Here is a 12,062-nt window from a genome sequence, read left to right as displayed (position 1 = left end):
AACTGACGGAGCCACCCAGGTGTCCCGATATTCAATGTAGTTTTGAAAGAATTTGTCATCTTATCAATAGCTCGGTTTTGATAATAGCTAGCACACATCCAGTCAGTGTACAGTGAACATGTAAATTAACTCTGGTAATTGTTTTGAAATGAATGACTCCTTCTGACTTTCCCCCCTGCCATTGTTTTCATACTGTTCATACAACTAGCTTATATTTTTGCCAGTTTATTTGATGGTGTGTTAAAAACTGATCTAAACACCTAAAAATTTCTTCCTCTGTTGTGCACATGTCAAAAGTTTTAGAAAGTAATAAATCTTTTTCATATTTGTCTGCATAGACTTCTAACACAAAGACAAACAAAGCAGTTTCTCATTCACCAGATCTGCAAAAATCTCAGCCTCTGAATTAATTCATCAAGCATATTGGGTGATAATTCTTGCATTCCACACTATGCTCTTGTCAGATAATTTTAATGGTTTAATTTTTTTCTTTTTCTTTCTCTTTTCTTTTTTCTTTTTCTTTTTCTTTTTTCTTTTTCTTTCTTTTTTTTTTTTTTTTTGTGGTTGAATTTTTATAGTAGACAGTTGCATTGTTAGTAACCGAACATTTAAAAGTGTTTTCCCTGATGGAACATTCCATTCTCTCTCATAGAGCACATCTACTTTGAATGATGCTGCATGTGAATTTTCATTGCCAGATTTAATTTTAGTTCATATTCAGTTTTCTAGGAACAGTAATCTCAAGACTGTGAGAGGTAAGATGTCAATAGCCTTATTTTTATTCTCACTATATTCTGTTTCAAGATACCCTTGTAACTTGGCAGGAGTCATAGAACTATTTTGCAAATTTTTACTGCATGAAGTACATCCAGTAACTTTTAGCACCATAAAAGGTGAACCCCGGTGACAAATAATTAATACCTTTCTTCACGTCTGTAGACAGTTTATGAGAGAGCTTTCCACACATGGCCTTCCTGTTCTGGACAGGTGCTTCATCTGGTCAACCTTGTCTTTATTATCTCGATTCTTTTCTTGTTATAAGTATAATTATCTCACCCCATGAAGGGAAGCGATAAAACATAAGTGATCTCTCACACACATATACACACGTATACCACCTATTAATGTGAAGGTCAGAAGCACAGAAAACTTAATTCACTAAAACCGCCATAATACACTACTATTGTCACGCAATGCATTGCATGTCCACGTGTTATTGAACAACTGATTTCCACCCCATGAAGAGAGAGCATGTGCTGCACATATGCCCCCAGGCTTTGCCTAGCACTTAACGGAGCATGCTTACCCCCTTGTAAATGGAGGGTACGAACTTACAGTAATTTACCCTAGGGGACATGCACAGGCCTGAATTCAGGAACAGATCGGGGAAGAGTTAAAGCTCTGCTCAAAGGCACATCTATAAGACATTCAAATATACACACAGAGACATCAAGAGAAATGCTATTTCTAGGTCTAAACTAAACCGAGCTCACCCAGCAACGCAAGTCGCCGTGGTGGTGGTCTCTAAGATGTTAAAATCTGGTACATGTCAAATTAGAGTACGTGTTTATTATCCTAGTTTCTTTTTTCAGTAGTGGAAGTATATATATATATTTGAAAGCGAAGCTAGAGTTCTAGCTTCGGAATCTTTGCAGCAAGGCATAAGCTTGGTCCATCAGTAACATAGGACAATGCAGGGATGGAAGTGAGCCAAACAATCAGAAAAATGGGGCCCCCTCCCCTCACTAGGCAAACATGAAACCTCAGCTGGGACCAGCATGTGGAGGGGCAGAGAAGAAACGGTCCGCGGAAAGGAGCAGCTAGGATGGAGTGAGATCTCTGCAGAATCTTCGATGAGGGAGAAGTGGACAGAGACTGCAAGAGGTGGGACCTGAAAGAACCAGCAAGACCCTCCCAGAGGAGGAAAAGTCAGCCGCAAAATGAAGGGAGACACTGCAAACCCATCACCACGGCTGGGTGGGTCCATGTCACAGAGCTGGAGCGTCCTCCAAACCAGCCCCCTCCAGTTCTAGACATCTCATCTCTCTGCTATTTGGAGTCATCTGAAATCTCTCCATTTCTACTTCATTAGCTTGGGGGTGTGTTTTCCAAACTCGTGTTCTGGGGACCATCATTCCTTGGCGGGTGGGGGGGGGGATTTTCCACCTGGGATTATTATTAAGTTAAACTAAATTTAGTGAGTTTCTTTCCTGCAGGATATCAAGACTTTACTATGCTAATGTTCCTTGGGAATTTTCAAGGGAGGATAAAATATGTCATGTTCCCCATATTCATTCGATTAAAAAAAAGTCTTTCATAGAGTACCTGCAAGTATCTCCTGAAAGTCTTGCTCCAGAAAATGTGGTCAGAGAAATACCACATCCCCTGGGGGCCTCTGCTCTCTGTCCCATGTACAGTATATCATTTCACAAGCCCCTCCACAGTCCTGGGGGAATTGGAAGTGGGGGAGCCAAAGATATTGTCAGCCAAAAGGAAATTGTCTACTGTTGTTGTTTTCCAGGGGAGAATGACCAGGACGTAGGGCAGGTAAGACTGGACTGGAGTGGGGTGAAATTGACAGTTGGGTGCATGTTCCAGGCAGGCATTAAGAAGAATCACCAAAGAGCACTGTGGCTATGCCGGGACGGATCCCAGGCTCAGCCCTCCAAAAAGAAGATACTACTGATTAGACCTCTAAGTGATAGAGGTAAAAGAGGTATCTGGTGTAGCAAAAGATTTGGGGAGAAATGGTAAGAGATTTGGGCTTGTTGCCTGATTTTACAGCCTGTGGAAAAGGAATGCGTCTGGCATTGTGTCAAGGATTAAAAAAAAAAAAGGACAACTAGAATGGTCTTGACTGGAGCCTTCTTTGGGGCTTCCCTTTTTGCCTCTTTCCCCCTCTCCCGCCTACTCTCCTTTCTCTCTTCCCTTCTCTCTTTCCTTCTTCCTCCTCTCTCTCTCTCTCCCTCCCTTCTTTCTTCTATTAATTCGATAATATTCCAGGGACTGTGAGAAGTCTACAAAGGTAAATAACACAGGGTTCCTGCTCTGAATATATCTCATAATCCCCTCCCTCTGTCCTTCATTGACCTTACCTGAACATTAACTTCCATTTTACCTTTTTCTTTGTTTCCTGTACTTTGCAGAATAGCCTGTATTAGTTAGGGTTCCTCAGAGAACCAATAAGACACACACACACACACACACACACACACACACACACACACATTTTTTTTCCCTTTTGAGAGAGATTTTTAGGAATTCGGTCATGGAAGAATGTTGAAGCTCATGTCATGAAACAGAATTGCCTCTTCCTTAGGGAAGGTCAGTCTTTTTTCTCTTAAGGCCTTCAACTGATTGGATGAGGCCCACCCACATCCCTCACTGTTTACTGATTTCAGTGTTAATCACATCTAAAAAAAAAATACCTTCACAGTGACATCTAGACTGGTGCTTGACCAGGCAGCTGGTTACCATGGCCTAACCTATTTGACACGTAAAATTTACCATCAAATAGCCCTCCCTACCACCACTGCCAGGATCCTCCCTAGATTCTTCCTTCTTGTGATTCTTTTCTGTACCTTATCCCACCTTGTTCTCCCATCGAACTTCCCCATGGTCATGGAACACCGAAGCAACAATGATACTAACGTCTATGAGCTCTTTCTGTTTGATACACATGGTACCAAGCTTTGCATAAATTCTTATTTCTGGGGGCACCTGGGTGGCTCAGTGGGTTAAAGCCTCTGCCTTTGGCTCAGGTCATGATCCCAGGGTCCTGGGATTGAGCCCCACGTCAGGCTCTCTGCTCGGCGGGGAGCCTGCTTCCCTTCCTCTCTCTCTCTCTGTGCCTCTTTGCCTACTTGTGATCTCTGTCCATCAAATAGATGAATAAAATCTTTAAAAAAAAATTCTTATTTCTGATAACAACTCTATGGAGTAGATACTATTATGTTCTTCTCTTACCAGACACCTTACCCAAGCGTCTATAGCTGCTGCATTGTAGGACAGGGATTCGAGTCCACTGAGCTGGACACTGGAGCATGGGGCATGAACTCCTGGCTGGGCTGCCTCCCTTAAAATGCGAGATGCTACAACCAAAGGCATCCTTCCCTCTTCTGACCCTCCAAGGGGCAGTTCCAGATTGTCAAGGTCCTCAGGGATCAGAGGCCTGTGCTGCTGATTCTGCTGAACCCCACGGGAAAGCACAGGGAGCGTGATGGTGGGCACAGCAGAGGAAGCCAGCTCGTGCATCCATGGCATGTCCTCACCAGAACACGGGTTCCTCTAAGAAAAAGAGGGGGAGAGAAATGCTGACCCATCCTGGCCCAAGGAAGGGGCTCCCTGAACCCTGTGGCAAGACCATATCCCAATCCCACTGCCATGGGCTACACTCCAACCATTTATAATCCTTCAATAGGAGAATGTTAAGTGACACAGGTAAATGTTCATGATAAATGACAATAAAAAGCTAGTTCCTAGAAGTTTGTAGACATAAGCTCCTTAAGAATGTGTACTGTACACATTATACATATGTAACATATATGTAGGTGTATATATGCATGTAGATACATAGAAGAAAGAATAAAAACATAAGCTTACAAGGAAGCATGATTTCTATTTTATTCTTTAGGCTTTCTTGCATTTTCTAAATTTTCTACAAATGAACATATTTTGTAGAAATGTATAAACTATGGTACTTTTAAGATTAAAAAACAGGGTGACTATGCAGACATTTAGATATTTAACTCTTTCTGGGCCATTTAATCCCACATGAATCTATTTTTAAAAATCAAATCCTACAAATACTGGGCTCAGACAGATCCATATTGAGATTATTGGTTACAGATGGGATGTCAGCCCCTAAAGAGATAAGGTGCCTTGCCCAGGAGGGAGCTTCAGCTCTCCCAAGAGGAACCTAATCCGACAAAGGTGTTTGGCCTAATGACAAGAATTTTCATTGCAAAAATATTTTCCATTCTTTAATCAGAGCCTAATCCAATAGGAAATTCAGATGCCGTCATGGTGCTTTCCATGTAAATTTCTACCTCCCTCCTTATTTCAGTCTCAATAGCATTCCTGTGTTTTGCAAATGGCCAAGAAAAAGCAAGGAATTGCAAAAGTCTTTGCCCAATTTTCACCCATTTTATTAATCCCTCAAATTAAAATGGTGTGACTAGGTTTTTGACTAGCATTCCTGGATTAATGCAGCACATGAGAGCTGTCTACTTTGTGAAGAAAAAAACTTATTCCAATTCACTTCCATGTACCCAAACAAAATTTCGGAAAGCTTATTGTGAAATGACTGTCACAGGCTATGGACATCTCTTTGCACGACAATACTGAACAACAATCCCATGTATTGTGCTATTTATACATTACTCCATTCGCCCTCAGATACCCCCAATTTTGTTGGTCGGTTGGTTTGAAGACTTGCCAAGTCCATGTTGGATAGGGAGATAATTGGTGATACCTGGATCCTCAAAGGTCAGGGACTGGTCCCGGTGTTGGGTCATAGAAAGTGATGTGCACACTTCCTGTAACCCATTTGTTTCCATTCCCCAAACACTCTCAGAATAATAGCTCTCACATTTTACGAGTTTTCCATGTTCAAGAAAAAATAGTGGGTGTTCAACACACACGTGTTATCTCATTCAGTACTCATGACAGCTCTCTGAGTGGGTGTTGGCAGCCCAGATTCGCAGATAAGAAATCTGATGTTTGGCAAAGCACTCCTCGACAACGAAAAGCATGATGTTAGCTTCGTAATTACTTGAACATGTCCCCACAGCGTGATCATATACCACAATGTGATGAGACTCATTTCCAAAATGGGTGTCCAGGGCCCATCTCAAGTGAAATGCATCAGGGAGAAGGTGCTATGGGTCCTTGGTGTTAAACTGCATTAGGTTCAACTCCTCACCTGCTTATTAGTAAAGGGACCTCTTTGCTGGGTGGTTAACCCTGCATTTAGGGTATATCCCAAGGCCCTTGGATCCCTGGCTGCATTGGAAGCATCACCAGACAGTATTTACTGAGGTGACCCGGGGAAGATTCACTCATTATTTACAAAAATGCTGCTGAATGGGTTTGCAGCAAAAATCAGCCAAGGGCTCTTTGAAGTCCGCATTACTGTATCAAAAAGGTCCCTGCAGAAACATTGCTCCCATAGGTTGTCGGTTCTAAATATTTGAAAGTCCAAGCGCACAGAATGCCAAATTTGTCTGTCGGGCTCCACCAATAAAACTACCTATTATTTTTCCATTCAGTACTCCACACTTCCTAATTTATGCATGACAGGTTCGAACTCTGCTGGGGCCGCAGGGGAGGAGGAGCTGAAGGGGCAGCCTCTTCTGGAACAGGCCCGGCCCTCGGAGGCCCCTCTGACCTCCTCCTGTGAAGAGTAAGGGTCTCCTTTCTCAGGAAGACTTTCTCCTCACCCTGAGGCCACGTGTACAGCAGGGTTACCCCGTTCTGGAAGGTGGGTGTGGGGGGCAATAGGCCAAAGGGCATCCAATCTACCTTTCTGGAAGCCTGGAGAACTGTCTGGCTCTTTCCAGCCCACGTTCTTCCTCGTGCTTCCTCGCCAGGAACCTGAGCACGGTGGCCTTGGAGAGGGAGCACCGCGGCATCCCGCTCCTCCCCTGCACTGAACAACTTCCCTCTGGAAGGAGGCACCCGAGGAAGAAACAGCAGATCCTCATTTGTAAGCAAGGGCGGGGCGACCGCATCGGTGCTTCCAAAGCCCACGCTAACCCGCGTCCGAGGTGCTGGTGCAGGGTCCCCAGGTCCCACTCCCAGGGATTCCGGGTCACCTGACCTGGAACAGGTAGCTTCCAGCCTGGTGACTGGGGTAAGCCCGGTGACCACTCGGTGCACCCCTGTGGATACACGCTGGTGCTCCCCTCCCCTACGCCCTCTCTTCGCCATCCTGGGCCCCGCAGTCAGCCTCCGCCAACCGCTTAGCCAACCCCTGCCTCACTGCCCTCGGACGGAACCTTGCAGGCCCCAGTCCTGACCCCGCACACGGTCTTCCTCCGTGACGACGGCTCCGAGTGTCCCGTTCTTCTGCCCCGAGGGCCAGGGACACCCCACAAGCAAGGCCAAGGGAAAGATGAGAAGCTGATTTTCGGCTCAGCAGAAGGGCTGGAACTTTCTTCCACCACTGCCCCCCCCCCCCCCCCCCCAGTCCATCCCATCCTCTTATCAGCACCTTTGCCCTTCCTTAAGCTTTTAAACAAAGAGAAGCACAAGTGTATCAGGGCTAAGCGGCACCTTCGAGAGAACCCGTTTCTACGTCCTGACTTTCCAGGTAAGGAAACTAAAGGACAAAAGAGGGGCAGGGTCTTGCCCAAGGTCAGGGAGCCCCCAGCCGCCTTGGTGGGGCTTGAATCCAGGCAGGCTGGCAGAGTGGTGTAGGGAAGACGCCCGGGGAGTCTGGGGCCACGGCTGTCCCCATGTTGTTCTTGTGATTGTGCGTGGGCAGCGAGAAGGGTCACGCCACATGCTGTCTGGACACTTTGGAAAACCCCGAATTGGGTGCTTACACGGGGGAGGGGATTCAGACCCAAAGTGTTTGGATTATCTGGCTCCTATCACTTCATTCTTTGCTCTAACGCTCCTGGAGAGGCAGGCAGTATGGGCAGGACAGGGAGCAGCCTGTGCTAAGATTAGATGTGTGTCCCCCTGATGGATTGGCAGGGGCATTTGTGTAGATCGCTGTACCCCTGAAGTTGATGGCAAATGTCTTTGTCACTTGCATTTCTACTGACTGGTTTTCTGTGATTCATATCCTCACCCTTCTTTTCTTTTTTTTTAAAGATTTTTATTTATTTGACAGACAGAGATCACAAGCAGGCAGAGAGAGAGGGAGAAGCAGGCTCCCTGCTGAGCAGAGAGCTGGATGCAGGGCTCAATCTGGGGACCCTGAGACCGTGACCTGAGCTGAAGGCAGAGGTTTAACCCACTGAGCCATCCAGGCACCCTACCCTCACCCTTCTGAAAGGGGAGACCCTTTGCAGCCCTCGCAAGTCTCCTGAGGTTCTGGAACAGTACTCTGTAAATGACAGCTATTTAGTAAATACTGCTGAGGGGCTGTGCACGGGGCCAGAGTCAGCTGGGGACCCCCAGGTCCATCAGGGCTCCTTCCTCTCCCTTCCTATCCAGGAAGCCGCCCGAGAGTATAGGGGGCTCCAGGATTCAACAGTAGATCTGAGGGGCCCTGTGCCTCTGTGATCTCCGGAGTACAAGACAAGAAGACAGTCTATCTCCCTGACTCTTGTGAGGCGGGGCGAGGAGAAGCTTTCTGGGTCCTCTGTTATCAGGGCACTAATCCCCTTCATGAGGGCTCCACCCTCATGACCTTATCACCTCCCAAAGGCCCCACCTCCTAACGCCATCCCATTGGAGATTAGGCTTGAACGTTCGAACTTTGTGGGGATGCCAACATTCAGTCTAGGGCAAGAGTCATTTAGTACAATAAGCTAGTTATGTTCCTCTTTAGAACACTTTCTTTTTCTTGCAAAAATAACCAACCTATGGTATTTGCCTTACAAGAAGAGAAGTAGGTCAGAGTTCAATGCAGTTGTGTCTGAACTCAGAGCTCTCATCTCCAGAAAGCAGCCATTCCTTTTAATTATTCCTTTATCTCTGTTCATGCCCCCAGTCTCACAACACACATTAAACTCCAAATAATACAGCCAGATCCATGTGTATGGCTGTTGCAGTGGTTTCCTCTCCTGAGAGGCTGAGCACAAAAATCTCTTTCGTTCCCTTCTCCATTCACACGGTGCAATATCTGGTGGTGAGTTGCTTGTACATGCCACCAAAGCAAGTGAACGAAAAATTGAATAAAGTTGGCTCATTTTTTGCTGTATGGATTCCAGAATATTCCATTATGTTGGCGATTAAGCTTCCAAAATGGATAAACAGTGTCCAAAAAATCTAAATGGCAACATTATGTAGAGGAATAAGCACTTGTCAAGAGAATAATTTTTTCTCTTAATTTTTACCTGTTAGGTATGTGACCTTAGGACACACATAGCCTCCCTGAGCCAGGATCCTCATCTGTGGGCTGGATGGTCACTCATGTCCTCCTGATACTGTGCCCTTTTGCTCACTGATGATTTAGGAAGCTTTCCTTTTTGGATAGGTCATCTTTATTCTTCTGCTTTTCTAATATTTCAAGAGAGTAAAAGCTATTTTTGGAAATTTTTTTTCACAATTTGCCATGTATGTTATTTTTTTAAAGATTTTATTTATTTAGGGGTGCCTGGTTAAAGTCTCTGCCTTCAGCTCAGGACATGATCCCAGAGTCCTGGGATCGAGCCCCGCATTGGGCTCTCTGCTCAGCAGGGAGCCTGCTTCTTCCTCTCTCTCTGCCTGCCTCTCTGCCTACTTGTGATCTCTGTCTGTCAAATAAATAAATAAAATCTTTTTATTTTTATTTTTTTTATTTTTATTTTTTTAAAGATTTTGTTTATTTATTTGACAGACAGAGATCACAAGCAGGCAGAGAGGCAGGCAGAGAGAGAGGAGGAAGCAGGCTCCCTGCTGAGCAGAGAGCCCGATGCAGGGCTCGATCCCAGGACCCCGAGATCATGACCTGAGCCGAAGGCAGCGGCCTAACCCACTGAGCCACCCAGGCGCCCCTAAAATCTTTTTATTTATTTATTTATTTATTTTCCTTTGAAAGCCCAAGAGCTTTTTTTAAAAAAAGATTTTATTTATTTATTTGAGAGAGAGAGAGAAACAGAGTATGAGCAAGAAAGAGGGGACAGAGGGAGAGGGAGAGGAAGAAGCTGATTCCCCCCGGAGCAGGGAGCCTGATGTGGGGCTCGATCGAAGGACCCTGAGATCATGACCTGAGCCAAAGGCAGATGGTTAACCGACTGACCTACCCAGGTGCCCCACCATATACATTATTTTTACTTAAATGTCAATTTCCCTATCCAAGACTGAAAACATTCATTATTATAATCGACCATTCCTTTGATGTTAACCACTTTATACTTGATGTTACTATGCAAGAGGTAACTTAAGTTCATGGTGAAGGAACCACTTAGGAGAAGAAGGAAGAGGAAGGGAGGAAGGAAGATTTTGTGTTTGGCTCACTTTTATTTTAGTACCACCACCCCCCCCCCGCCACGCTCTGTGGGTGGGCCTCATCTAATCAGTTGAAGGTCTTAAGAGAAAAGACTGAAGTCCCGGGAAGAGAAAGGAATTCTGCCTCCAGAGTGCCCTCAGATGCAAGCTGCTAACATCGGCTCTTGGAGCTTCCAGCTTGCCAGTCTGTCCTGCAAATCTTGGACTTGTCCACCGTCCCCTCCCTCATGCAAACTTATTTCTTAAAACAAATCTATTTCTTTCTATTTCTGTCTCTGTGTATATAAACAAACACCATTGGTTCTGTTTCCCTGGAGAACTCTGGCTAATATAGTACACATTTATTAAGAGTTTATGGGACTACAACTTAATAGCAAAGAGAGGAATATGGCAAGTGGAGCTAAAGGCTGGCTAGGAAAGGGAAAACGGCTGATGACATGTGGGTTGGTAGACAGAAATTGAATGACCAAGGAAGAACTATGTGTCACTATTTTTAAAATAATTATTTCTCCATTTATTTTGCACCTGGGCACCATATGTGCATAGAAATATTTTTTTTAAAGATTTTATTTATTTATTTGACAGAGAGAAATCACAAGTAAGCAGAGAGGCAGGCAGAGAGAGAGGAGGAAGCAGGCTCCCTGCTGAGCAGAAAGCCCGATGCGGGGCTCGAACCCAAGACCTGGGATCATGACCTGAGCCGAAGGCAGCGGCTTAACCCACTGAGCCACCCAGGCGCCCCTGCATAGAAATATTTTAATGCAACTGGATACCCTTAAATTTTAGAGATTCCCATGTAAATATCAAAATTTAAGTTAGAATGGGATTAAGGTATCAAAAAAGAGATTGAGACCAACATAAAGCACACATAACAAAGTGTATTTACATTTTATAGGGGATTTTCTGAAATCTTTAGGATCTTTTGGGACTGGATTAAGTCCCTGAGATTCCTAAACCCTTAGGAGTCCTCAAACTATTTTCAGTATTTTTAGAAGTTACGTTGAAGCCCTGCCCCTGCCTGCTAAGCCTGCATAGACTCATTAAAATGTCAAATTTTGTTTTCTTTGGGACAGAATTTTATTAGCCCAGTGTGATGACATTGGTTACCCTTTTCTGCTCAGTATCTCAGTTTGATAATTGCACATATCTTTGATTCATTTCTTTAAAATGAAAAATAGCTCAGCTGATTAACACATATAAGATTTTGATGGCAAAAATCTTTTGGGACAAAGGGAGCCCAAGGGGTGGAGAAAAGAAAAGAAGTAATGAAGGAGTTTCTGCTGATGGGAATGTAGGGATCCTTGCACTGGATGATTGCTGAGCTCCTTTGAAAACCCAAGAGCTTAGTGAAGCTGCTCATTAACCACTAGGCTTATTATGGCCCAATGGTAAGTGCTTTGGGACTGCTTCTGTGTCTGGCCTCAAGTACACACACAGGTGGCACCAGTGAATGGCTCCCAGATGCCAGCACGGCCAACCAGAGGGTCCAGGTGGGCGGCAATGTGCTGGATTAGCAATGGCTCATTAAGTCTTGACTCTGGGAGGCTGGAAACAAGAAGTTTCAGCCCAGGGCACCTGGGTGGTTCAGTTGGTTAAGTGACTGCCTTCGACTCAGGTCATGATCCTGGAGTCCCGGGGTACAGTCCTGCATCGGGCTCCCTGCTTGGCAGGGAGTCTGCTTCTCCCTCTGACTCTCCCCCTTCTCATGCTCTTTCTATTCTCTCTCTCTTTCTTGCAAATAAATAAATAAAATCATTAAAAAAAGGAAAAGAAGTCTCAGCCCAGACTGCCTAATTTTGAGTCCCAGCCCTGTCTATCACTAGATCTATGACCTCTTTGTGCCTCATTTCCTCATTTATAAGGTAATGGTGGGGAGGTGTTCTAGTGCTGTTATAATGATCAAATAATGTAGTATGGAAAGCCCTGGAACAGTGCCAGGAACAGAGAAGCCTTCAAGG

Source organism: Lutra lutra, chromosome 11 (genome assembly GCF_902655055.1).
Source record: "Lutra lutra chromosome 11, mLutLut1.2, whole genome shotgun sequence".
Taxonomy (NCBI): Eukaryota; Metazoa; Chordata; class Mammalia; order Carnivora; family Mustelidae; genus Lutra; species Lutra lutra.
The sequence above is the reverse complement of the archived record's forward strand: the minus strand, read 5'-3'. Positions refer to the sequence as shown.